The following is a 24,023-nucleotide window of genomic DNA, read 5'->3' on the forward strand; positions in this document are numbered from 1 at the left end:
GAAAATCTCATCCAATGTTACTTGTTTGGCATCATCAACATGCTGATTCTCTTGGGGTGCTATATTAAGAACAGAACATTGCAATTACACAGATGGGTTGATCCTAGATAAAACAGGGATTGGTAGCTGGATGTTAAAAAGAAAATTCTGACATATAAAAATTTTAAGTTTTCGATTTAATTTTTTATGAGATAAGATTATATTATATTTGGTGCCCTCTGGTGGATTCTTCCATCAAAAGTTTTCAAATTTAGTTTTACATACATGCTCCCTGTGCATTTTAAAGTCCATCAATATTGACAATCTCACTCTTGAGGCCATTAACAGATCATAAGACAAAGGACCAGAGTAGACCTTTCAATTCATCAAGTCTGGTCATTCAGTGAAATCACGGCTGATCTTATAAACCTCAACTCCACTTTCCTGCTTTTTCCCCAAGACCCTTGATTCCCTCACTGATTTAAGAATCTGCCTTGAATATGCTTAATGACTCAGCGTCAACAGCCTCCATAATAAAGAATTCCACAGGTTCACAATCCGTTGAGAGAAGAAATTCCTCCTCATCTGTGTCTTAAACTTGTGACCCCTTATTCTGAGATTATGATCTCTGGTCCGAGACTCTTCCACAAGAGGAAACAACCTTTCTGCATCTATCCTGTCAAGTCTTCAAAATCGCCTTTATTTCTATGAGGTCGCTTCTCATTTTTTAAAATTCAAACAAATAATCACCTCAGTCTCTCCACACAAGACAGTCCCTCCATCCCCAATGCCCGCCTAGTGAACCGCTCTGGAATCTCTCATGCCAATATATTTTCTTTAGCTAAGGGCATAAACTGTTCACAATATTCCAGCTTTGGTCTGACTAGTGATCACCCTTTTATACTCCATTCCCTTATATATCCCTTGGCAGACTCTTCACCACTTGCCTTCCCACCTATTGTTTTGTCAACATGGCGACAGTACATTCACTTTTCTTATCCAAGTCATACTGTAAATAATTGCACTGATCCCTGTGGCACACCACTAGTTACAGTTGGCCATCATGAAAATGCTCACCCCACCCACTTCTCCTATCTACCTGTCTTCTTTTCATTAGCTAATGCTCTAGTCATGCTAATTTACTACTTCCAACATCGGTGGCTCTTATTAAGTAGCCTAATGTGTGGTATCTTCTCAAACTGCATTTCAAAATCTGTTGACACCAAAGTGACATTTGACTGAGTGTGGCAAAACTACAGTTAATGGGAATCAGGAAAATCTCCTCATTGGTTGCAGTTATACCTGTGGTCGGTGGTGGTTAGTCATTTCATCTCTAGGACATCGCTGCAGGAGTTTCTCATGGAGTGTCCTAGATCCAACATCTTCAGTAGCTTCATTAATGAACTTCCCTCCACCAGAAGGTCAGAGGTGAGGATGTGTTCTGATGGTTGCACAATGTTTAGCACTATTTGTGACTCATCAAAAACTGAAACAGTCCAAGCCCAAAAGCAACATGATTTTAACAATGTCTAGGCTTGGCCGTCAAGTGGCAAGTAACATTTCTGCTACACAAGTGGCAGGTAATGACCATCCCAACAAGAGAAAATCTAACCAACCCTTGGTATTCAAAAGCACTGCCATCACTGAATTCCCCCTCTACATATATTCTGGAGGCTAGCATTGACCAAAACCTGAACTAGGCGAAAGTGAGGACTGCAGATGCTGGAGATCAGAGTCGAGAGTGTGGTGCTGGAAAAGCACAGCAGATCAGGCAGCTTTTGAGGAGCTGGAGAATTGACGTTTTGGGCAAAAGCCTTTCATCAGGAATGAGGCTAGTTCAGAAAACTAGCCACCAGGATACATGAACACCAACAAGCCACAAAAAGACATGACCCACTCTCACTAGTATCCTCACATACAGATGAGGAAGGACACCGCTTCAACTGGGACAACACATCCATCCTCAGACAAGACAAACAAAGCCACGCATGAGAATTCCTAGAAGCATGGCATTCTAAACGGAACTCTATCAACAAACACATCGCATTAGACCCCATCTACCACCCCCTGAAAAAAAGGAATAGGAAGTGATTTCACCACAGGAAATAACATCACCACAGGAAATGACATCACCAATCCAAAGAAACCCAAACATATAAATAGAAAGCAGGAATTTTCAGCATTGCTTCACCTGAGGCCCACTGAAAATGTTATCTAGTAGGGTAATGAAACATCTGGAAATGAACCTTCCAGCTCAGTGAGCAAACCTACATCCAAAACTTCAACCTGAGCTACAAATCTTCTCAAAACACACTAAGACTAGGCATATAAATAATGTGGCTACAAGAGCAGGTCAGAGGCTAGGAATTTATCAGCAAGTAACTCTCTTGACTCTCTATTTGCCTGGATGAGTGCAGCTCCAAAAATACTCAAGAAATATGACACTATCCTGAACAAGGCATACTGCTTGATTGGCATCATGAACATAAACATTATTCAGGTTATCACTGAAGCACATTAGCAGTAGTATATGCCATTTATACTACTCAATTGATGGGTCTATTGGTCCATAAACCCAGCCCCCTTCTCACGAGCTTGGTATTTATAGGTGCATGCCCCCAATTCCAGCTGCACCTCGTGACCACTGTTAAGTGGCTCCTGCACGCTCACATTCAAACTCTTGGCTGTTCGCCACCACCCGCCGCAGAGCGAGTGCGCACTTGTTGAGATCTATGCAGACCAAACCTGTCTGACTCAAAGCTGCTAGCCCTCTCTGCACAAGTGCAGGACTCGAAAGGTAGGATGGGTAATGTAGTCCATCCAGTGTATGCTGGAGGAAGTCAGAAGATCAGGAAAGTTGTGTGGAGGTAGAAACAGTTAATGTCTGGAATCTCATCTAATTCTTGTTCAGAATTGAAAGGGGCTGGAAAATGCTGATTTTTATGTTGTAGACAGAGGGGAAATGAGAGCGAGGGGAACAGATGGTGAGGGTGCCTGGTGTGTAAACTAGAGGGCAATAGAGGTGAGAGGGGAAAGATTTAAAAGGGAGCTGAGGGGTAACGTTTTCACACAGAGAGTGGTGTCTGTATGGAATGAGATACCAAAGGCAGTGGTGGAGGCTGGTACAATTACAACATTTAAAAGGCATCTAGATTTGTACATGAATAGAAAGGGTTTAGAGGGATATCGACCAAATGTTGGCAAATGGGACTATGTTAGATTTCATTGTCTGATCGGTGCAGATGAGTTTGACCGAAGGGTCTATTTCTGTGCTGTATAACTGTATGACTCTGTGTTAGAAGGTGAATTATTTGAAGGAAGTTAAGGCCTAAAGTTGACTGAGATTGAAGTTAATTCATCGTCTTTGGAGAATAGTCAGGAAGGTCATGGTAAAAGCAGATGAACAAAGAAATGACCAATGAGCAGAACAGAGAATGTTCCAGAAACAAAAAAGGATCAATCAGTCTCAGTCTACTGCTATTCATCAATGGCAACTGCTAACTCAGCCTTTATACACTGTCTCAGTGGTTATAATCAGAAGTGACATATGCCCGGAACACAGACCTTAGTTTCCCGAGACAGGTTGATGCCCTTGGAATAGAAAACTAAATTCCATTTCCCACAGAATGTTTTAATCTGGCTTGATTGCGGAATAATTGGTCAACCAATCCATTTAATAAAAATAACTTTTTCACATATCGAACTCTGAGGCATGGCCAAAGATGTAAACAATGCAAATCAAAATGCGTCTCTTTCTTTACAAAGTCTGCAAGAATATTTATTTCCTTAGTGTGTCTTGGATTCTTTTAAGTTTTACCCACAGAAAATTTTCCAACCCCAGCAATATGTTATGTCCACTTATACGTCCAAGTCTGCACTTTTTAAAGAACAATGCAGCACAGGAACAAGCCCTTGGCCCTCCAATCCTGCAATGACACCTTTTGCCCTTTCATACTAAAACTGTCTTCATTCACAGGATCTGTATCCTTCTATTTCTTTACGGTAAAGAGAGTGGTAAAGGCGTGGAATGCCCTACCTGCGAATGTAGTCAACTTAGCCACATTAGGGATATTTAAACAATCCTTAGATAAGCACATGGATGATTTTGGATAGTGTAGGGGGACGAGCTGAGAATAGTTCACAGGTCGGTGCAACATTGAGGGCCAAAGGGCCTGTTCTACGCTGTATTGTTCTCTGTTCTATATTCTATTCCATTGCTATTCATGTTATCGTCCAGGTGCTTGTCAAATGCTGCCGTTGTGTCTGCCTCCACCACCCCCTCCTGCAGCACACCTCAGGCACTCACCACCCTCTGCCTGAAAAACCCACCTTGCACTCCTCCTCCAAAATTGAGGGAGTGCAGCGTAGGTTCACGAGGTCAATTCCTGGAATGGCGGGACTATCTTATGTTGAAAGTTTGGAGCAACTGGGCTTGTATATCCTTGAGTTTAGAAGACTGAGAGGCGATCTGATTGAGACGTATACGATCATTAAAGGATTGGACACTCTGGAGGCAGGAAACATGTTTCCACTGTTGGGTGAGTCTCGAACCAGAGGACACAGCTTAAAAATAAGGGGTAGGCCATTTAGGACAGAGATGAGGAGAAACTTCTTCACCCAGAGAGTGGTGGGTGTGTGGAATGCTCTGCCCCAGAAGGCAGTGGAGGCCCAGTGTCTGGATTCGTTTAAGAAAGAGTTGGATAGAGCTCTCAAGGATAGTGGAATCAAGGGGTATGGAGATAAGGCAGGAACAGGATACTGATTGAGGATGATCAGCCATGATCATAATGAATGGTGGTGCAGGCTCGAAGGGCAGAATGGCCTTCTCCTGCACCTATTGTCTATTGACCTGTAAATAATCATCTACAGAGCTAATGCAGAAAATTGTGCATGATACAACTATACAATTTTTACTTTTCACTCAGTTATGCAGATATCAATCACAATAGCACACAGAAATCAGCATCAAAAGTTTAATCATTTGCTCCACATGCACCAGAAGCAGCTGACTCTGCGTTATCCCAATTGATGTTGTAACATTCAATTTCTAATTCTGACCAGGCAAATTTCTTTAATAAATACATATCAAAGATCAAGTGTATAGCTGCCAAACTGATGTAGCACTAACATTATTAAAGGGATCAGATTATAACCTGTGGATAAGGTGAACTTTGAGAAATCCTTCTATTGCAAAATGTCTGAAAGTATGTTTTTGAAGGCGTGAGGTTTTGGATTTGACATCAAGTTTTGTTACATCCTCAAAGAGAAGCCAGGTGTTAGGTGACTTGTCCACACAAAGGCTTGTTGCTATTGAGGATGCAATTGCAGTGCTTCAAGGAGATGGAGTATAAATGGTATACTCTGTGTGATGTCCTCTGCTAAGTTGAAGCAAGAGTTTGCCATGATCTTTGACAATGACAGAAGGTTGTTTGGTAGCCCAGCTAATAAATCAAAAATCTCTTAGGTGCTGCCAGATCCTAGTCCCCTTCTTTGTCCCCCCACAGTCAGTAGATGAAATACATCCACAGTGTTATTGAGGAGTTCAAGAATGTCGACATGCGATGAAGGAGTAGCAATATATTTTGAATTTGGTGTGCAGCATGATGTAGATACTGGTATTTCCATGCACTTGTTACCCTTGTTCTAGATTATAAAGCTGGTGGGTTTGTAAAATGCTGTTGAAAAAGCCTCTGCATCTTGTACTTACTGCTTCCATTGTGCACCAATGGTGAATGGAGTAAATGTGAATGGGGTTCTAAACAAGCAGGATGCTTTATCCTGGATGATGTTGAGTTTGTCAAATGTTTTAAAGGTTACACTCATCCAGGCAAGTGGAGAGAATTTCATCACCCCACTGACTTGAACCTTAAAGGTGATGAGCACACAGGACATGGGTTACTTGCTATAGAATTCTCAATTTCTGATTTGCACTTGTAGCCAAAGTTAGTTTTCTGGTCGGTAGTGAGTTCTGGGATATTTTTCATGATGGTCTCAGTGATGTTGATCTTACTGAAGTCATGGAGGTATTTAGATGCTGTTGGTGATGGTCATTATCTGACATGTATGTGGCTTAAATGTAATTACTATTTATCAACACAAGGCTGAATGTTGTTTAGGTCTTGCTGCATTGAGGCATGACTATTACTTGAGAAGATGTTCAAAAGGAAATGAACGCTATGCAGTTTTCAGCAAAAGTGTTCACTACCAGTGTATTATGGCAATGGAGGTAGATTGAAGTCCTTAAGTGGCCGTTAATTGGCTTAAGGGCCTCAGTCGTTTGAAGGATATGCAGGCAAGCATGCACCTTTCCCTCTGTATTATGAGTAACAGTTGGCGTGAGGATGCAGAAAGGTAACTTTACATGCCCCAAACCAAAAACACCCCCAGCAGGGTTTCTTGATTGAAATCAAGCTATGGTAGAGTTGAAAGAATCCATGAGTTTTGTAGCTTTTTGTTACATTTTACAGTGTTTGTAGATCAAATGTACATGCGGGAAACACTTCTACCATCTAAGAGGGAAACTTGTCAGTTGATCTTTAAATTGTCATGACAGATGTATTTGGTTTGGATAGCTGGTTGGTATCCCCTTTTATCTGAAAGGAGCTTTTTTTGATTACATTTCACAGTAAGGTGTGCATAACTGCGCCAATTATTTTTTTGTTTTGTCAGCCTAGCTGTTAAATGAATCAAGTCCTTCAATTATGATTGTATAATTATGAACAGAACCACATGTAGAGGTTTTTTGTAACTTGAGAACATTGATTAGGAAGTTTATAATTTTAGCAAGAATATTGTAAAATATAATTCCTTTACTAAAATATCCACTGTTACAACATTCATTATGTAATTGTCTTTGGGCAGATGCCATCTGAATGAGACAATGTTCTTCACTATGATTCAATTTATTTTTAATCTTTTCAAGAAACAATAATGGCTTACTGAGTCAAGTTCACAATTTGAACTCTAGTTTATGGTGATCTATTTAGTGTCAGCTAATGCATTTCTTCTATATTTGATTTAACCCAAGTGAGCTATAAAGGGGAAAAAACAAATTGCAACATTATATAATTTAGTAGTTCACTCCAATGGAAATGTGTGTTCGGGTATTAGGGAGGTAAGATCAGGCTCAGCTGTGGTAGTGTGTCAATACTTTCATTAAGACTAATCGATTAATGTAAAGAAAAATATGTTCTGCTTTTATCTCTATTGATAAAATGTTACAACTTGTATATGATAACCAAAATTATGGTGTGATTAATTGAAGGAAGTAATAGTTTATTAGTGTGCATACATTTAATATTTTGAGATGTAGCTAACTGTTTTGAAGAACTCAATTGAAACAGTACAGATCCCAATCATGCAGCATTTTGAATTATTTCACCTCCAGTTTTAAGACCATAAAATGTAGGATTAGAAGTTGGGCATAATCTTGAACTCCACTTTCCTGCCTTATTCCCATAACCATTGATTTCCTTACTAATTATAAATCTGTCTATCTCAGCCTTGAATATCTTTAATAATGCAGCCATGATAGCTCTCTGCAGTACAGAATCCAAGATTCACATCCGTCTGTGAGAAAAAAATCCTACTCATCTCTGTCATACATGAGCATCCCGTTGCTTTAAAGTTATGCCTTCTAGTCCTGGACTTTCTGAGAAGAGGAAGCAACCTTTCAACCTTTCTGGATCTATTCTGTCAGGTCTGTTTGTGTGGTCTAAGCAACAGGCTAAGAATCTTGCATGTTTCAATAAGATTGCCTCTCCTTCTTCTAAGCTCTGAATGAGTCCAGATCCATCCTTCTCAACCTCCTCTCATTAGATGTTCCCTCCATACCTGGAATTAACCTGAAATCTTTCTGTACTCCCTCCAATGTAAGTATATCGTTCCTTAGATAAGAGGATCAAAGCTGTTTACAGTATTCCTATTCTGATCTGACTAGTGCTTTGTGTAGTTTTAGCAAGACATTCTTATTTTATATTCAAGTCCTTTTGAAATAACAGCTAGCGATCCATTTGCCTTCCCCATAACCCGCTGAACTTTTAAGCTAACGTTTTGTGATTCATGCACTAGGACCCTCAAATCCCTATGTTTTGCAGTTTTCTGCAAACTTTCCTCATTTAAATAATATTCAGCTGTTCTATTTTTCCTTCTAAAGTGCATGACTTTACATTTTCACAATATATTCCATCTGCCAAGTTTATTATCCACTCACTTAACCTGTCTACAGGTCGTTCTGCTATAACATGACAGTTGTGTTCCTCTGCAACCTCACATTATAGAAAGTCGTGCTATGGAAAATTATGCTGTAGAAGATCACTAACAGGAAATCACTGTACCCATTCAGTAGAAAGTTTGCATTATCCAAACAACGTCCACAATTCGTCATTCGAGATATAGCCAATTCACGCAAATGAAACATGCGTCATAGCAGAACATCCTGTATATCCTTCTGTTAGACACCTTATGTCATCTTCATGACTTGCTTTTCCACTATCTTTGTGACATCCATGAACTCAGCAATAATGCATTTACTTCCATCATACAAATCATGAATATATATTGTAAATAATTGTGGGCTGATCCCTGGAGCTCTCCACTAGTTACAGGGTTGCCATACAAAAAAATGCCTCTTTAACACAACTCTCTGTCTTCTGTCATTTGGAAATCCTCTGTCCATGCTAATAGATAACCCCAAAATGCATTCTTATTTTATTATTTGTATGTCGTATCTTATCAATGTCTTTTGGGAATCTAAATATATTACACTTACTGGTTCCCTTTTATTTATCCTGCTTTTTATCTCTTCAAAGATCTGTAATAAATCTGTCATTTTCTCTTCATGAAGCCATGTTGAATCTGCTTAATTATATTGTGTTTCTAAATAGTCTGCTATTAAATCCATTATAATAGACTCTAACATTTTCCCAATGTGTAAAAGAGAGTTACTTGCCTTGGATGACTTACGATCAAATGTCAGTTCCGTGATATTTACATCATTGCTTGAATTCATTGCCAAATGAGCTCAAAGTTCAGTGCAGATGTCTTTGGGGACTATACTGAATCTGTTATTCAATAGCTTCTGGCCCTTTTATTTAGTTTAGTTAGTCCTGCAGTTGGCGATGTACAGTGACACCAACAGCATGGGTTCAGTTTCCATGCTGGCTGAGGTTGCCATGGGAGATACTCCTTTTCAACCTCTCCTCTTGCCTGAGCTGTAGTAACCTTCATATTAGACTTCCACCAGTTGTCTGAGAGAGATAGTTATAGGAAATATATTATTAAATTGGAGAGGGTTCAGAAAAGGTTTATAAGATGTTGTCGGGACAGGAGGGTTTGAGTTATAAGAAGAGGCTAGAGAAGCTGGGACTTCTTTCATTGAAGTTTAGGAGTTTGAGGGTTGACCCTTATAGAAGTTCATAAAATCATGAGAGGCATAGGTAAGGTGAATAGCAAAGGTCTTTTCACTAAGGAAGGGGAGTTAAAAACAAGAGGGCATATTTTTAAGTTGAGAGTAGAGCAATTTACAAAGGGACCTGAGGCGCAATTTCTTCACACAGTGGGTGGTTCTTACGTGGAATTAACTGCCAGGGGAAGTACAGTTACAACATTTAAAAGTCAAAAATCACACAACACCATGTTACAGTCCAACAAATTTATTTGGAAGCACTAGCTTTTGGAGCAACCTGATAAAAGAGCAGCGCTGCAAAAGTTACTGCTTCCAAATAAACCTGTGGGACTCTGACCTGGTGTTGTGTGACTTTTAACTTTGTACACCCTAGACTAACACCAGCACCTCCTAAACATATAAAAGACATTTGAACAGGGACATAAATAGGAAAGGTTTAGAGGGATATGACCCATATGCAGCCACCTAAGACTAGGTTAGTTTGGGAAACTTTGTTGGTATGGGTGTATTGGACCAAAGGGTCTCCTTGCACACTGGCTGACCCTATGACTCTATGACAGATGTTAAGCTAACTGGCCTGAAGTTACCTTTTTTTTGTATTCTTCTCTTTTTTGAATGAGGGTGGTACATTAGCAGTTTTCCAATCCTCTGGGACTTTTCCAGAATCTAAGGATTCTTGGAAGATTATGCCAGTGCATTCACTATCTCTGCAGCTAGAGTCAAAGAGTCATAGAGTTGTACAGCATGGAAACAGACCCTTCAGTCCAACCTGTCCATGCTGACCAGATTTCCCAACCCAATCTAGTCCCACCTGCCAGCACCTGGCCCATATCCCTCCAAACCCTTCCTATTCATATACCCATCCAAATGCCTCTTAAATGTTGCAATTGTACCAGCCTCCACCACATCCTCTGGCAGCCCATTCCATACACGTACCACCCTCTGCGTGAAAACGTTGCCCCTTAGGTCTCTTTTATATCTTTCCCCTCTCACTCTAAACCTATGCCATCTAGTTCTGGACTCCCCGACCCCAGGGAAAAGACTTTGTCTGTTTTTCCTAAACATGCCCCTCATAATTTTGTAAACCTCTATAAGGTCACCCCTCAGCCTCCGACGCTCCAGGGAAAACAACCCCAGTCTGTTCAGCCTCTCCCTATAGCTCAAATCCTCCAACCCTGACAACATCCTTGTAAACCTTTTCTGAACCCTTTTCTAGTTTCACAACGTCTTTCCGATAGGGAGGAGACTAGAATTGCATGCAATATTCCAATAGTGGCCTAACCAATGTCCCGTACAGCCGCAACATGACCTCCCAACTCCTGTACTCAATACTCTGACCAATAAAGGTTTGCATATCAAACGCCTTCTTCACTATCCTATCTACCTGCGACTCCACTTTCATGGAGCTATGAACCTGCACTCCAAGGTCTCTTTGTTCAGTAACACTCCCTGGGACCTTACCATTAAGTGTATAAGTCCTGCTAAAATTTGCTTTCCAAAAATGCAGCACCTCACATTCATCTGAATTAAGCTCCATCTGCCACTTCTCAGCCCATTGGCTCATCTGGTCCAGATCCTGTTGTAATCTGAGGTAACCCTCTTCGCTGTCTACTACACCTCCAAATTTGGTGTCATCTGCAAATTTACTAACTGTACCTCTTATGCTTGCATCCAAATCATTTATGTAAATGACAAAAAGTAGATGACCCAGCACTAATCCTTGTGGCACTCCACTGGTCACAGGCCTCCAGTCTGAAAACAATCCTCCACCACCACCCTCTGTCATCTACCTTTGAGCCAGTTCTGTATCCAAATGGCTAGTTCTCCCTGTAGTCCATGAGATCTAACCTTGCTAATCAGTCTCCCATGGGGAACCTTGTCAAATGCCTTACTGAAGTCCATATAGATCACATCTACTGCTCTGCCCTCAACAATCTTCTTTGTTACTTCTTCAAAAAACTCAATCAAGTTTGTGAGACATGATTTCCCACGCACAAAGCCATGCTGACTATCCCTAATCAGTCCTTGCCTTTCCAAATACATGTACATCCTGTCCCTCAGGATTCCCTCCAACAACTTGCCCACCACTGAGGTCAGGCTCACTGATCTATAGTTCCCTGGCTTGTCTTTAGCACCCTTCTTAAAGAGTGGCACCACGTTTGCCAACCTCCAGTCTTCCGGCACCTGACCTGTGACTATCGATGATACAAATATCTCAGCAAGAGGCCCAGCAATCACTTCTCGAGCTTCCTACAGAGTTTTCGCGTACACTTGATCAGGTCCTGGGGATTTATCCACCTTTATCCATTTCAAGACATCGAGCACTTCCTCCTCTGTAATCTGGACATTTTGCAAGATATCGCCATCTATTTCCCTACAGTCTATATCTTCCATATCCTTTTCCACAGTAAATATTGATGCAAAATATTCATTTAGTATCTCCCCCATTTTCTGTGGCTCCACACAAAGGCCGCCTTGGTGATCTTTGAGGGGCCCTATTCTCTCCCTAGTTACCCTTTTGTCCTTAATATATTTGTAAAAACCCTTTGGATTCTTCTTAATTCTATTTGCCAAAGACTACTTTCTTTAAAATCCTCGGATGCAACCCATCAGGTCCAGTGGTTGAATCGGCATTTAGTCCCAATGGGTTCCCTAGTACTTTTTCTCTGAAGGTAGTTATTGTGTTTATTTCTTCTCCCTCCTTTAGCAAATAAATTACTTGGTAGTTTTTGGAATATTATTAGTGTCCTTCGCAATGAAGACTAACATCTTGTTCCCTAAGGGGCCTATGTTCACAACTGTTCTGAAGCTCTTACTGACTTTCCTTATGTTGCTTTCTAGTTTGCCCATATAGTTTATTTTTTCTTGTTTGGTCATATTTTATTTGCTTCGAAATCTTTCTCAGTCCATTAAGTAACCAATAATCTCTGCTACATTGCATGTTTTTGTTTTCTTTCAACTTGATCCCTTCCTTAACTTCTCTGGTTAGCCATAGTTGGTTTATCCACTGCTTAGAATCCTTTTTCCATACCGGCATACATCTTTGCTGTGAGTCATGAACAATTTTCTTAAACATCTGCCATTGGTCCTTAGATTAGATTCCCTACAGTATGGAAACAGGCCCTTCGGCCCAACAAGTCCACACCGACCCTACAAAGAGTAACCCACCCAGGCGCATGCCCTCACCCTCTATTTACCCCTAATTAATGTACCTGACACTATGAGCAATTTAGCATGGCCAATTCACCTGACCACATATTTTGGATTGTGAGAGGAAATCGGAGCACCGGAGGAAACCCACGCAGACACGGGGAGAATATGCAAACTCGACACAGACAGTTGCCCGAGGCGGGACTTGAACCCAGATTCCTGGAACTGTGAGGCAGCAATGCTAACCACTGAGCTGAATTCTTTTCCCTGTTCACTCCAGGCAACTGTGATCTCACCCCATTGTAATCATCCTTATTTAAATTTAGAACTGTAATTTCCACACTAAGTTTCTCACTCTCAATCGGAATGCTAAATTCTCCCATTTTATGGCCATAGTTCCCAAGGGGATCTTTTACTCAGGTCATTCATTTAATCTGCCTCATTAAACATTACCAGAGCCAAATAGCCTGATACCTAGTTGAATCCACAATATATTGTTTTATGAAAGTATATCGAATACATTCTATGAATTTTTCCTCACTATTATTTCTGCCAATTTGATTTTCCCAATTTACATAAAGATTAAAGACACCCATGGTTAATGACCAGCCTCTTTTGCATGCCCTCATTGTGTTCTGATCTCCTGGCTATTCTAATGTCCTCTTTCCCCTTGTTATTTCTTACTTCCCCCCATATGGATTCTTCATTGCTTTGTTTCTTGTTTCTATTTTTGACTCAGCCAGACTGCTGATTCATTACTTTTAAAAATGCTGCACAACATATTAGGGATTTACAACAAAATGTTGCACACCCAGAAGACTATTTATTTTTACAAACTGAGAAATGACAGATTTCTTAATTTACTGAGGCAGGATATTATGAAATGATGCACCTTTCATGGAGGTGTCACTTTGTGCAGTGACAGCCAGAGATATTTATGCAACCAGTTTAATGAAGTATTAAAATGATTTTTTAAAACGTGTCCAACATAGAAATTAAAACAAAACTACATGCAAAGGCAAAACAGTTATTTTGATTCCCTTAAACTTATAACTGTGCTTGTTGTCAGCATGCAAGGGTAGAATTTTCACCCTGATATGTGAATAGAAATGGGGGTGAGGATATGTGCACCTTTCACTGTCGACCATCATGGTGATTTAGTGTCATAATTCTGTCAGTTTTGCTCAGGAGGGGTAAATAGGCCACAGCAACTTGCCCAAGTCTGGACAGGGGTGATTTCATCTTGTTTATGAGTTTGGCTGGTCATCAAGGATGAATTTGCAGTTTTTATGAGACAAGGGTTACATGATGGATCTGAAGTAGAAAGAAGAAGTAATGCAGTGAGAACCAGTCTTGAATGTGCCATCCAATTAGGAGCACTTAAAAAAGGCTGCACAACTGGGATGGTTTTTCAGTCATTGACATGCATTTGGCAAGTACGCAGTCAGCAGTGCTCATGATGAATGTGCACGGTCAGTTGAGGGAGTCTTGACCTTTAGGAATGCTTGGATCGGGTGGGGTGGGAAGTGGGAAGGGTAAAAACAATGACTGCAGATGCTGGAAACCAGAGTCTAGATTAGAATGGTGCTGGAAAAGCACAGCAGTTCAGGCAGCATCTGAAGTACTGTAAGCATTATGAGCGCTCTTGACTGAAAGCAAGGCATAAGCTTGATCGAGGGTTAAGGCACATGGAAATAGGAATCAGTAGCAATGAGAATCTACATCCTGAGGACCAAATACAGAGACGCGGATATGAGGGAGACAGAGAAGAGGAATGAGGGACAGAGCAACAAAAATGCCAGACTCACAACCCCTCTGTATAGTTTTACAGAGTTTTACATGGATTCATGCAGTTTTTGCGCAAAATAAAATGTAACTCTGCAAAACAAATTCACCGCATAAACTTATATTTGTGCACATGTAGAAGTGACAGATTGAGTGTGCATGTGAGTGTGTGGGCGTGAATGTGTGTGCACATGATAGAGTGTGTGTATATATTTGTGTGTGTAAGCTTGGTTAAGGTGTGTGAGTGTAATGGGGCAAGTGTGAGAGGGTCCGTGTGTTGATGTGAGTGCAGGGGGGTTATATGTGTGTGCAAATGAGAGAGAGCTTGTGTCTGAGGGACGGTCTGTGTGGATGTGTGAGTATATAGGTGTGTGTGTGAGTACATAGGAGTGTGTATGTGTGTGTGTATTGTGCAGTGGGGTCACCTGTAGTGTGACATGAACCCAAGGTCCTGGTTGAGGCCATTCCCATGAGTATCGAACTTTGCTATCAGCTTCTGCTCAGCCACTCTGCGTTCACACATATCCAAACACATACTCACATGCACATTCAATCTGTCGCTCCTACATACACACTCATATAAGCTTATGGGGTGAATTTGTTTTTGCAGAATTACATTTTATTTTGCTCAAAAACTGCATGCGTCCATGTAAAACTCTTTAAAACTGTACAGAAGGTTTGTGAGTCTGGCATAGCAATGGGACACAGACAGACTTCACACCTATTGTTTAAAAACCTGGTTTAATGTATTCAGTCCAGCTCAATTAATGTATAGCACTTTACAATGTATTCAAGGCTCAACTTCCAAATATTTCTTTCACTATGAGGAGTAAATTTGCACGACAATGGGGCAAGAATCAAGGAATGAGATGAATTGTGCATCTCTTTGATACAATCATCACAGTAACAATGGGGCAAATGGCCTCCTTCTCTCGTGTATGATGCCATTCTATCCTTCAGATAATCTGGACTGACAATTGAATCCAGCAACGAGTTACTGCCTCATTATCAAAGGTGCTGACTTTCAAATGAGATGTTGGTCTCAACTGCTGGAGTGAATTTAATATATAGCGTATTAAGAACACAGGAAGTAGGAGTAAAATTCGCCCAGTCAATCCTTCAAGACTGCTCTGCCATTCATTACAATCCCGGTTGCTACCCAATTTGAAAATCTGGGAAAACATAATGTTTGAGCAGTGTCCTGCTCAATATTTTTTCCACAACCAGAACAACTGTGTAGAAAATCTCTAATTCATTTGAGATTGTTGAGATTTGCTATACATAAATTTGCTGTCATGGCAACCTGTGTAGCAACATTGACTGCACTTCAAAACATACTTTGTTGCTGTAAAGCATTTTTGAGACCCTAGTGCTGATACTAGAACTTGCAATGATGCCGCATTTTTATGTTTATTTAAGCTGCAGATGCTAAAGTATAACCTGCAAATGCCAAACAGCTGTTAAACAGATAAAATAGGGACTTGAGTTTCCTTCCATCTTTTCCCTTTTCATCGTCACTTTCCACCTTATGGAATACACATGGGTCCACTAGAGGGCAGCCACAGTTTACTTAAATAACATCGGGCAAAGTTTCCAATAATTAAACGAAGTTACAAATCACACAACACCAGGTTTATTTTGAAGCGATACTTCTTCCTCAGGTGATTGTGCAGCAGAATCATAAGACATAGACTTTATAGCAACAGGATTGCAGTGTCATGGAACGTAATAATAAACAAATTTAGCTAGTGTTTCCAATTAAACCTGTTGGACTATAACCTGGTATTGTGTAATCTTTTAGAATGACAGTGTTAGTTACAGTTCTTTCATATGAAAATTCCAACTTTTTAGTTACATTTTCAAGATAATTTTTTACAATAGATGTCATCTCAGAAAGGATGCCCTGAGGCATGGTGCGTTGACGAAACCGAGCAGAGGCTACGGCAACAGGTGAATGGACACTGCACAACAATCAACAGACAGGAGTGTTCTCTTCCAGTCGGAGAACACTTCAACAGTCCAGGACATTCAACTTTGGACCTTCCTCTAAGGTGGACTTCAGGGCAGGCAACAATGCAAAGTGGCCAAGCAGAGGCTGATAGCCAAGTTTGGTACCCTTGGGGATGGTCTCAACCAGGAACTTGGGTTCATGTCACACTACAGGTGACCCCACTGCGCTAAACACACACTTTCTCTCACACACACACACACTCCTACAAACACATGCACTCACATAGACCCTCTCTCATACACAAGCTATCTCTCATAAGCTCACACACACACACAAGTGCACCCTCTCACAGACTTATACCCCTTTACACTCACACTGACACACATACATACACACTCTCACAGAAACTCATACCCACCCACCCACGTGCACACACACATATGTACGTTTGTGGGATGAATTTGTGCTTGCAGAATTACATTCCATGTAAGATTCTGTAAATCCCTTATTTAGATTAGAATCAGCCTGAACATTGGGGCACAGACAGCCTCACACAGGGCACCTCACACCTTCAATCCATTATCTGAGCCGACATGGCACCTATTGTTAAAGTTCACTTGAGAACGTAAATTTTTAAAAAATGTTCTGAGGCTTACATATGAAAGAACTGAAACCAACATGGTCATTCTAAAAGATGAGAGACATAACAAACACTCCAGGTCTTTTTCAATATATAATTTCAGTTGCATCACACTGTAAACTTTTGCTATAAATTCTGTATCTTACGATCTTATACTCCACAACCACCAGAAAAAGAAGCAGTGCTATGAAAGCTAGTGCTTCCAAATAAACCTGTTGAACCAAAACCTAATGTTGTGTGATTTTTAACTCTATTTCTAAAGTGGGAGTTACAGAATCTTCCATGGATTTATGCAAGATTCTGTAACTACCACTATAGAAATTGAATCACTCTGACTTAACATTGGGACACAGACAGACTCTATAATCTCACACCTTCAGTGCATTATCGGAGGTGAGATGACACCTATTGTTAAAAGCTATCATGAGAATGTAACTTTTAAAACGTTCTGGGATTTACATATGAAGGAACAGTAACTAACATGGTCATTCTAAAAGATGAATGACTTAAGCTAAATTTGTTTAATATTATATTCCATGACACTGCAATCCTGTTGCTATAAAGTCTGTGTCTTATGATTCTGTTCCACAACCACCTAATCAGGAAGCAGCTTTGAAAGCTAGTGATTCCAAATAAACCTGCTGGACTATAACCTGGTGCTGTGCGATTTTTAACTTCATCACCCCAGTCCAAACTGCACCACCAAATGATAATTATATGGAAAGTTTCAGTAGTAAAGGTTATAAACTACAGATTGTAGTACAGATCATTGGTTAAAGCAGTTTTTTCTTTCATTTTGCATTGGATATCAAACAGTGGAGTTAACACCAATTTCCATGATGGTAGTAACAAAGAGGATTGATGAGGGCAGAGCAGAAGATGTGATCTATATGGACTTCAGTAAGGCATTCGACAAGGTTCCCCATAGGAGACTGATTAGCAAGGTTAGATTTCATGGAATACAGGGAGAACTAGCCATTTGGATACAGAACTGGCTCAAAGGTGGAAGACAGAGGGTGGTGGTGGAAGTTGTTTTTCAGACTGGAGGCCTGTGACCAGTAGAGTGCCACAAAGATCGGTGCTGGGTCCACTACTTTTTGTCAATTACATAAATGGTTTGGATGTGAGCATAAGAGGTACACTTAGTAATATTGCAGATGACACCAAAATTGGAGGTGTAGTGGACAGCGAAGAAGGTTACCTCAGATTTCAACAGGATCTGGATCAGATGGGCCAATGGGCTGAGAAGTGGCAGATGGAGTTTAATTCAGATAAATGCGAGGTGCTGCATTTTGGGAAAGCAAATCTTAGCAGGACTTATACACTTAATGGTAAGGTCCGAGGGAGTGTTGCTGAACAAAGAGACCTTGGAGTGCAGGTTCATAGCTCCTTGAAAGTGGAGTCACATATAGATAGGATAGTAAAGAAGGCGTTTGGTATGTTTTCTTTTATTGGTCAGAGTACTGAGTTACAGGAGTTGGGAGGTTATGTTGCGGCTGTACAGGATATTGGTTAGGCCACTGTTGGAATGTTGTGTGCAATTCTGGTTTCCTTCCTATTGGAAAGATGTTGTGAAACTTGAAAGGATTCAGAAAAGATTTACAAGGATGTTGCCAGGGTTGGAGGATTTGAGCTACAGGGAAGAGGCTGAACAGGCTGGGGCTGTTTTCCCTGGAGCATCGGAGGTTGAGGGGTGACATTATAGAGGTTTACAAAATAATGAGGGGCATGGATAGGATAAATAGACCAAAGTCTTTTCCCTGAGGGTTGGAGAGTCCAGAAGTAGAGGGCATAGGTTTAGGGTGAGAGGGGAAAGATTTAATAGAGACCTAAGGGGCAACGTTTTCACACAGAGGGTGGTACGTGTATGGAATGAGCTTGCAGAGGAAGTGGTGGAGGTTGGTACAATTGCAACATTTCAAAAGCATTTGGATAGGTATATTTATAGGAAGGGTTTGGAGGGATATGGGCCAGGTGCTGGCAGGTGGGACTAGATTGAGTTGGGATATCTGGTCGGCATGGACGGATTGGACCGAAGGGTCTGTTTCTGTACTGTACATCTCTATTGTTAATCTTGCCACCAGCTTCAATAAAGTGAAGTGGGGTGAATGTTATAACTGATTCAGTATGAGCAGAAAGAAAGAGAGACAAAGGAGCGTGTTACTGATTGCGTAAGTGCTAAACATCTACCTACCAAGCTGTGATGGTACAATAGAAAACTTTTCTATGGTTTACCAACGACTGAAAAGATTCAATAGCATTGATTTAAAGAGCAGGGTGCAATATATTTCAAAGTACCAGCTGGATGAAACAATATTTTTAAAATAATCCCAAATTGCTCTTGCAGGTTTTCTATTTTATTGTGAGATTGAAAACTTGCAGTACAAAATTATCACCAAAGGTTAAAAAATAAGTTAGTGAGGAAATAATAATTGGGTAACGCCAAATTTAGGTTTTAAAAACAAAGGAGGAGGAAAAACAGAGGGTCACAGATATCGATCCAATTCCCCATTCCTAACTAACAAAGGATTACATTTTTCTTTTAAAAATCACGGGATGTGGGCTTTGCTGGCTTGGCAGGCATTTCTTGCCCATCTGTTGATGATAGTGGTATAGTGGTAATATCTATTGTTAATCCAGACCATCAGAGACATGGGTTCAAATCCCTACATTGCTGATTTTAAAATGTGAATTCAATTTAAGAAACGTAAATTTAAAATAAATAGTCTAATGGCAAACACATAACCACTGTCAATTGTAAAAATCCTTCCAATTCACCAAAGAGGAAAGGAAATCTTCCATCCTTACCTGGTTTGACCTATACAAGATTACAGACCCGTAGTATGTTTTTTATTCATTCATGGGATGACGTTGGTTAGGAAGAAGGGCTTATGCCCGAAACGTCGATTCTCCTGTTCCTTGGATGCTGCCTGACCTGCTGCGCTTTTCCAGCAACACATTTTCAGCTCTGATCTCCAGCATCTGCAGCCCTCACTTTCTCTTGTTGGTTAGGCCATCCCTAGTTGCCCACAGGGCAAAGAGTCAACTACATTGAGTCACAGCTTTGTAGGTAGATGCTTAGGACTTACATACTGTCCTTTCTCTCTCTCTGCCAGTACTGAATCAGTTACAGCACTCTTCCCCACTTAGTCATAGAGTCAAGAGATATACGGCATGGAAACAGACCCGTCGGTCCAACTCGTCCATGCTGACCAGATATCCTAACCCAATCTAGTCCCATTTGCCAGCACTTGGCCCATATCCCTCTAAACCCTTCCTATTCATATACCCCTCCAGATGTCTTAAAAATGCTGTAATTGTACCAGCTTCTACCACATCCTCTGGCAGCTCATTCCATACACGCACCACCCTCTGTGTGAAAAAGTTGCCCCTTAAGCCCCTTTTATGTGTTGCCCCTTTCACCCTAAACCTATGCCCTCTAGTTCTGGACTCCCCACACCCCAGGGAAAAGACTTTGTCTATATATCCAGTCCATGCCCCTCATGATTTTATAAACCTCTATAAGGTCACTCCTCAGCTTCCAATGCTTCAGGAAAAACAGCCCCAGCCTCTTCAGCCTCTCCCTGTAGCTCAAATCCTTCAACCCTGGCAACATCCTCATAAATCTTTTCTGAACCCTTTCAAGTTTCACAACTTTCAAGACCAGAATTGCATGCAATTTTCCAACAGTGGCCTAACCAATGTCCTGTACAGCCACAACATGATCTCTCAACTCCTGTACTCAATGCTCTACCAATACCAAACGCCTTCTTCACTATCCTATCTACCTGCGACTCTATTTTCAAGGAACCAACATAGATTAATGGTCATTCTTAATTCCAGATTGTTATTGAATTCGAATTCTATCATCTGCCATGACTGGATTCAAACTCAGGTCTCTGAATGAACAGTCCAGTGATAATACGACTACTCCTTTGCCTCCCTAAAGTTGTTGACTTGTATTTGACCTGTGGGCAATTAGGGATGGGCAACAACTGCTTGTCGAGACAGTAACACCCACAATCGTATGAATTTATGAAAAGAAAGTTGGGGGTGTGCTGTCTTCTTTAACCACTGGAGTCCATTTGGTGTAGGTGCACCTAAAATCTGAGTCAGGAGCGGGAGTGCCTTAGAAGAAATCTTGCATGTTCCCAAGTGACTATGAACCTTGTCCTTCTAGATGGTTGTCAGCTTGAAAGATGCTTGAAAAACTTCACTGGATTTCTGCAGGGCATCCTTGTAGATGGTACACATTGCCGCGGCTGAGAGTCAGTGGTGGAGGAAGTGGATATTTGTGGATGTAGTGCCAGTCATGGGTAGATTCATGGGACATTGGCACCAGTACTGGGGAAAGAGGGAGCAATTCCATTAAGACAGGCTCTACCTGAATCAAGCTGGGATCAGATCCTGTTGAATTACTTGACTTGGGTTGTACATAATGCTTTAACCCAATTAGTGGTGGGGGTGTTCAGATGTATGGAAGATTATGAAGTTGAAGGGAAAAGTGAAGGTAAGGTTGCAGATTAGTAATGAGCTTATTGTCACCAGAATAAGCATAATATTGTCACCACAATATTGTTCGACCAGGGAAACCCAGTGGATGTGGTCTATTTAGACTTCCAAAAGGCCTTTGATAAGGCTACCATGTTTTTAACACTGAGATAGTATCAGATGACTCAAGTCCTCTGCACACCTGGTAACCAGCAGCGATTGGGTGATGAGGGATATCCAGTTAAAATAGTTTGGAATCCCAATGCCGATGCTGACAAGTAATACAATTTTTGTTACCTGATGACCAGCAGACCAATATAAGCCATTGGCTCTCCCACAACAGAATTCCAGTGACTTGAATCATTGGGGACAGCCTCCAATTTGGATTATCAAGAGCCTCTTACATCAAGGTAGGGTACTGATCTCTACACAATTTTATGGTTTCAGGGTAGAGTAGAGTTGATGATGGTAAGCATGCATTGTCCTCAGAGAAAGAATATGATAAGCATGAAGAGGAACATGCTAGTGCAGAGGTTACAGCGATGTCATATTTTGGAGCTGCATTGTGGGTGAAGTCATTCTGGAGCATCCATGATGCTGAGCAAGTCATGGTTAGTACATTCATTGAGATCACATCACAGGTGAAGACAAAATGCGCTGAAAGGGAATGGGTGATCATGCAGGATGGAGAAAGGGAGATAGTGCAGGAATCTCCTCGGCCACTCCCCTTTCTCAGAGATATACTATTTTGGATACTGTTGGGGGAGCTGACTGTGCAAGAGAAACAAAATTCATGGCACCATGGGTGGGTCTGTGGCACAAGAGGGGAGGAAGAAGAAGGGAGCCAAGGCTCTCATGGTAGGGGATACAATTGTAAGGGGAACTTTCAGACGTTTTTGCAGCTGCAAAAGAGACTCCAGGATGGTATGTTGCCTCCCTGATACCAGGGTCAGGGATATCAATGAATGGCAGCAGAGTATTCTGAAGGGAGAGGGCAAACAGATATAGATTGTTGCACAAATTGATACCAAGGACATAGGTACAAAATGGAATGATGAAGTCCTGCAAGCAGAATATAAGGAGCTAGGAAGTAGATTTAAAGAACAGGACCCAAAATATGGTAACTGGATTACTTTGGTACGAATGAGTAGAGAAATAGGAAGTTATTCCAGATGAATGCGTAGCTAGAGAGATAGTACAGGTGAGAGGGCTTTAAAATTCTGTTTTTGGGCGCGGTGGGACCTATGTGAGGCGGATGGGTTGCAGCTGAATCGGACCGGGATCAGCCTCCATGCAGGGAGGTTGAAGTGCTGTTGAAGGGTGGATGGGGCAGGGGGTGGTGGTTTTGGGTGAGGAGAGGAGGGAGGCAGGAAGTGGATTCTAGAGAGCAGATTCAGCAGGGAGAGATGAACAGCCAAAATTAGAAGGCACAGCAAAGGAGTCAAGAAGGCTTAGAAACTATAGGCCCGTTAAGACATATGGGAGTTTGGCATGTTAAATGGTATTTATTTTAATGTGAGAAGTTTAACGAACAAGGCAGGTGATTTGAGAGCACAAATTAATGCATGGGAGTAAGATTTAATTGAGACATGTTTAACAGAGGGGCAGGAATGGCAGCTCAGGAGTGATGTCACAATTTTGATCAAGGAATCAATTATTCATGGGATGAAATCTTGTAAGGGTCCTCAAATGAAACAATATGGATAGAACTTAAAAACCAAAGGGGAGCAATCACATTGCTTGGAGTGTACCGAAAGACTCCTTAATAGTCTGAGATAAATAGACAAGCAGATGTGGGCAAATTTCAGAAAAATGTAAGAGTAATAGAGTAGTGATAGTAAGGGATTTCAACTTCCCCAGCATTAACTGAGGTAGTCATAGTGTGAAAGGTTTAAAGGGAATGAAATTCTTAAAATGCATTGAGGAGAGTTTTTGAAGCTGGTACATAGAAGGTCTTACAAAAGAGGGTTGGGGTTGGACTTAATTTAATGTAATGAAGCCGGGCAATTGATTGAAGTATCAGTGGGAAAACGTTTTGGTAACAGTAATCGTAACTCAGGTCTTGCTCTGTCCAAAGGTACATCCTCGATGGTGTGACTGCAGGAGCGCGGCACTGGTTCCATTGTCCCTGAGGCTAGAAGAGGAGCGTGACCAGCTGGAGTGATGGGGGGCTACTCGAATGTGAAAGAATGGGTTGCAGCAATTTCGCTGACAATTGGAGCAGCTGCTGTTGGTTACCTCGCCAACAGATCCTTATATTCCAGAGACAAGTGCCGTAAATCATTGGTTAATTTAGACATCCAAAAGGATACCCCTAAAGTTGTGCATTATTGTGGGCAGCATGGTGGCACAGTGGTTAGCACTGCTGCCTCACAGCGCCAGAGACCTGGGTTCAATTCCCGCCTCAGGCGACTGACTGTGTGGAGTTTGTACATTCTCCCTGTGGGTTTCCTCCGGGTGCTCCGGTTTCCTCCCACAGTCCAAAAATGTGCAGGTTAGGTGAATTGGTCATGCTAAATTGCCCGTAGTGTTAGGTGAAGGGATAAATGTAGGGGAATGGGTCTGGGTGGGTTGTGGGTCGGTGTGGACTTGTTGGGCCGAAGGGCCTGTTTCCACACTGT

This window comes from Chiloscyllium plagiosum, unplaced genomic scaffold (genome assembly GCF_037043375.1).
Source record: "Chiloscyllium plagiosum isolate Xiang-an unplaced genomic scaffold, Cpla_swu_hap1 HiC_scaffold_5, whole genome shotgun sequence".
Classification (NCBI taxonomy): Eukaryota; Metazoa; Chordata; class Chondrichthyes; order Orectolobiformes; family Hemiscylliidae; genus Chiloscyllium; species Chiloscyllium plagiosum.